A 5,613-nucleotide genomic window follows, 5' to 3' on the forward strand; every position below is an offset into this window, starting at 1 on the left:
CAAAAAATTCCTGACTATAAACTCAGATTCTTCAACTGTAATGTGGAGATAACAGTATCTGTTACACAGGTTATCTTTGATAATTCAATGTGCAAATAGATGTGGAATCCTTAGAAAGTACAGGGTTCTCAGTGAGTGTCCTGTAACTGTTAGATCTTACCTTTATTATCATTTAAAGTTCTAGATGGGGGGGTGCCTGGGTAGCGCAGTGGTTAAGCATCTGCCTTTGGCTCAGGGCATGATCCCAGCGTTCTGGGATCGAGCCCCACATCAGGCTCCTCCGCTGGGAGCCTGCTTCTTCCTCTCCCACTCCCCCTGCCTGTGTTCCCTCTCTCGCTGGCTGTCTCTCTTTCTGTCAAATAAATAAATAAAATTTTTTTTAAAAAAAATAAAGTTCTAGATGGGTATTCTGTGATAGTGCTTGTACTAATGTGCCCATCTTCCATTTTTGAGTGAGGTTTTTCAGAATTACACAAAAGAATATTCTATGAAAAGAAAGTAAAAAAGTATAATCCCTAAATCGTGGATACAGTCTGAAATTGGCTGTAATTGCTAAAAGCTCAGATGAAATATTTGTGTTTCAGGAAGTTCCTTTATCTTTCATTTCTGGTATCTTTTTTCAAAAGAAAATATGTAAGAAGAGCATCAGGTGTGTGGCCAATTTTCATTTTGTTGCTTACTGTTCTTCGGCCATAGCAGAGGAAAATGCAGTTATTTTAAGTTAATCAAAATGTCTGGTCTTTGAAATGACCTTACAAAAGTGAAGTAGAAACATGTAAATGAAATACCCCTTCAAAAAGATGCAATTTTATAAAAATAATAACAGTATATAGATGGCAATTCTTAATTATATGTTCAAAGAAAGTAGCTCCTGGTAATTTATCCATCATCCTCTATTTTCTTTGAATACCTTGTAATCTAGCGTATTTCAATTTTGTCTTCAGTAATTACCTTCATTTCTTATATGCTAGTTTTGTCTTTTTGTGAAACAAATGTACATGCTTATTATTACAGCACAGGAAACTACAGAAAATAAGGGAAGTAACATGGCTTACGATTTCCATTATACTTTGATATTCATTTCTCCATCATGGAGATATTTTTGTTGAGTTTGCCATAAAATGTATTTAATGTAAGATTAAAATGGTTATTGATTTTGTAAATAAATGTGTTATGATTCGATATTTTAAATTATTTATCACATTTAATCAAGTATTGTTTTTAAAAATTTCTGATTCTACCATATTGATTAAAACTCAGTCATTGTCCTGAGAAAATTCACCCAAGTAATGGCACCCTTGGCTAACATAGCTCCTTCTACTTGATCTTTTGGCATTATGGTACAGACATTAGATTGAATACTAATTATGCAGGGATACTATCTGGATGGTAGACATGCCGCTTTTGTTCAATATAATGACCACTGGCACATCCAAATGATGATTACCATTATTGTATTACGACACTATGTGTGTGTGTGTGTGTGTGTGTGTGTGTATCTGTATCTGTATCTATATGTCATGGTGCAATTCTCTAAATCTGTTTGATTAAATATTCTGTATATATATTAAGAGTATGAATATAGGACAGAAGCAGTAAGCTTGTGATTCTAGTCAGTCAGGACTGCTCATGTATCTCCCTCTTTACACACATCAGGGCATTTCTTCATCTTAATCTGTATCATCCTCTCACCCTCTTGCAAGCTACTACTTGCCCTGAACTACTGGGGAAATTTCATTGACTTCTCTCTTAACCCCCTTTTGCTCACTTTACCATTAAAAGAGCACATTACTTCCATAAGCACATAAAAACATTCAGTGGCCTACAGTTATTCTTATCCCAAATCCTCACCATACCCAACATGGTCTTCCCTATTTTGCTCTCTTCATTTCTCTCTCTCTCTCTTTTTAAGACTTTATTTATTTGGCAGGAAGAGAGAGAGGGAGAGCACAAATGGGGAGCTGCAGGTGGAGGCAGAGGGAGAAGCAGGCTCCCCACTGAGCAGAGAGCCCAACATGGGGCTCGATCCCAGGACCCTGGAATCATGACCTGAGCCAGAGGCAGACACTTAACCCACTGAGCCACTCAGGTTCCCTGCCCCCTTCATCTCTTGAGAAGTTCTTCCAACTCCTTCTGTTCCATCCATAATAGTTCTTCCTTACATGGGCCAAGCTGGTTTCTACCACGGAAAATTCCCACATGCTGCTCTGATAAATTTAAGGTGATTTTTCCCTCCATATCCAGCTAACTCTCACTCACCCTTCAGGTTTGGTGTATTGGTCTCCTCTTGGGGAAATCCTTAGCAGTCAGGGTCCCAGCACCTAGCTCTCCTAGCCTCCTTTACTTATTCACGGTAGCAGTTATCATTGTAATAATTTTAAAACTAGTTGTGTCATTGGCAGTTTATTGTCAGTCCTATTCTATTGATCATAAGCTCAATGAGGACAAAGCCCTCAATTAGTATTTGCTGAATGAATAAAGGAATCGAAATGTAAATATAAACATAAACTATAAGAAAAATGTTCTTTTTAAAATTCTTTCTTCCTTTCTTTCTTTCTTTCTTTCTTTCTTTCTTTCTTTCTTTCTTTCTTTCTTTCTTTCTTTCTTTCTTTAAGGAAGAGAGTCAAGCAGACTCCTTGCTGAGTGCAGAGCCCAACCTGGGGCTCATCTCATAACCCTGAGATCATGACCTGAGCAGAAATCAAGAGTGAGATCCTTAACTTACTCAGCCACTCAGGTGCCCCAGAAAAATGTTCTTCTTCTTCTTCTTTTTTTTTTTTTTTGAAGATTCATTTATTTTAGAGAGAGCGAGAAAGAGAGAGAGATGCACACGAGTGGGGGAGGGGCAGAGGGAAGAGAGCAAGAATCTCAAGCTGACTCTGAACTGTGCATGAGCTCTTCGCTGGGCTTGATTCTACGATCATGAGATCACAACCTGAGCCGAAACCACGAGTCTGATGCTTAACTGACTGTGCCAACCAGGCACCCAAAAAATGTTCTTTTAAAAGTATGTTTAGATATTGGCCTTGGAGACAATATTTTCTCACCCAAATTCATGAATTTTCCCACAGCTACGAAGTTTAACTGACTTGGAATCTATAGGTCTTAGTGGTTCATGAATATTTTCTCAGTATGGGGGACAATTGACAATTGGAGGTTTTCTGAGAAGACAAGCCTGTGCTAACCATTATACATTGTAAGATAGAAAAAAACAACAGAAGTGAGTACTTACATACCTGTTCAAACATAACTGAAGTTAGATACTTATTCTGAATACTGATTTCATGAAGTGTCTTTTAATGTTTAAAAAGTGTAGAAAATTTCTCCAATATTAAAAGGATTATTACAGTGGTACTAAGGACAGTTGACTTGCAGCTTTGAATTTTTAAAATACTTATTTGAGAAGCCTGCATTTATTCTTTTAAAGTTGCCAGCTATATTTATCATGAAACTGATTTTATCCAACAACCAGATAATATACTGACTTAGCTGTTAATAACTCAGTGGCTACAGATTCTGTCCAAATTGGGAACATGGCAAAGGGCTTATTTCTTAATTGAGAACATGATTTTTCGAATAAAATATGAGACTCCAACAGATCAGCTTTAAAACATAATGTAGAATCATGATTATTTTAATCATGATTTTTGTCAATGCTGATTCTGTCCCTCTTCCTTAGGGGCTTATATCCAATGTATTTGAGTTCTAGACAAGGGAGATATACGTAGCATGGAAATTTGCTCACATCATTATTACTTGATTCACCGTCTGTCCCCAGCTGATAATTACATCTCTATTTTTACCAATGGAGATTCTTATAATCAGAATTATTACAACTATAAAGACAGATCCGCACAGGAGTTTCAATGCTTTGGAAGCTAAAATTAGTTTCTCATTTCTTAGTTTCCTTTTGACACTGCCATTCCCATAAAGGCTTCAATAATTAAATGGAAATACTTGTGGATATCAACTATATACAGTATTGGCATCTCTGGAGGTAAATTAGTATTCACAGTGAAAGTGAGAGGGACGAAGAACATGAGGGAATGATTTATATGGAGAGGGAAAGTTAGCTCCTCAAAATCGGCTTTTATACAATCAAGTTTTGGAGAATCAGGAAGATAAAAGATCTTAAAGTTTTTTCAAGTACAAAATGTATACACCTTCTTTGCTAAGTAGATGTAAACTTTGTGTTATCACAGTATAGTACTTTTCATAAGGCAGCTATGCTTTTCTGATTCATGTGTTAGCTCTTTTTAATAAGCATTTGAAAAGTTTTGGGGCTCCATGTGCAGTGATCAAAAATGTGTGAGCACATATAGCTCACAACTGGCATTGAACTTGCACAACCTCTTTGCCTTCAACAGTTGTCACTTTGTTTAGGCAGCATTTGTGTCAAAGAACCCTCTAGAAATGCACAATATTCACAGAAGGAAACGATAAAACAAAGTACCCTGTAGAGTTTGGTGTATCTGGTGAAAATCTAATTGTATTTTGCTGGTTTCAAAGCTCTAAGTTAGAATTTCATTGCAGGGATACACGAAATCTAAGTACGGGACAGCAAATAAATGCTTACAATTGCTTTCGTTCTGGCACTTAGACATTTTTTTTCCTTAAGGTTCTCTAATTATTAAGATATTTTAACTTAATAGATATTTCTAAGTTCATCTATCACACAGGAATCAAAGCAAAACAGACCTGTCCTAGATTCGGCAGCACACTTACTAAAATTGGAACGATACAGAGATTACGTAGCCCCCGAGCAAGGATGACACAAAAAGCAAAAGAGACCTAAACCATAAATGCTGACCAGAATCACAAAAAGATATCCCTAAAATCTGAAAGCGAAACAGAAGATTGGAACTATGGAAAGTAGCCTAGTTTATCACATAAATAAAAGAATTGATCTATATCAGAGTTTCTCAACTTCTGCACTATTTGGAACAGCTTGTTTTTTGCTGGGTGACAGTCTTGTGCATTGCGGGTTGCTTAGCAGCTTCCCTGGCCTCTGACCACTAGATATCAGTACCACACATCCTCCCCGGGTTGTGACAACCCTAAATGTCTCCCCTCTTTGCCAAATGTCCCCTAGGGGAGGAAGCTCAAAATCATTCCCTCTCACTGTTTGAGAATCACTGATCTAGCTAAAAGCTTGTCAGTTGGAGCATATGCAGGTGTATTTGGTGGATTTTTAGAAGGAGGATTGCTGGATCAAAGGGATGGAGGACAGTGCCTGGTGCTTCATAGTGTCACAGAACGGTGAATGGCCAAACACTGATTTTTTTGCCAAACTGACAGGTGAGGGAAAAAATGTCTCTGTGTCGATTTGCTTTCTATATTCAAGCTTATTTTGACAGGACAATTTTTACTTACTCTGTTGTCAAGGGGATCACCTTAACAGAATTTGCTACTTCTTTAAAGCCATGCCTCTCAAACTTGGTCATTGTTCAGACAATTTAAGGAAAGGATAAAAGTTATTCTGGTCTCCCTCTGTGGGCTTCAATTATTTTTACTAGGCAATTACTTATGTAGGTTCAAACAAATATATAAAAAAGCATATCTGTAGCTTACATCTTCTATGCAGTTATAAAAATGAAGTAATCACTGTATAAA

At 37.0% G+C, this 5,613-nt stretch overlaps 1 non-coding gene across 1 annotated transcript; it reads left to right on the forward strand.

The window, feature by feature from the left end:
• The first annotated feature begins 4,700 nt into the window (after positions 1-4,700).
• Positions 4,701-4,804, forward strand: LOC121103833. Its single transcript, XR_005836125.1, has one exon. It is a non-coding gene; the product is annotated as a U6 spliceosomal RNA (small nuclear RNA).
• The last annotated feature ends 809 nt before the right edge of the window (positions 4,805-5,613 follow it).

The sequence above is a fragment of the Ursus maritimus genome (assembly GCF_017311325.1).
Source record: "Ursus maritimus isolate PB19 chromosome X unlocalized genomic scaffold, ASM1731132v1 scaffold_X1, whole genome shotgun sequence".
Classification (NCBI taxonomy): Eukaryota; Metazoa; Chordata; class Mammalia; order Carnivora; family Ursidae; genus Ursus; species Ursus maritimus.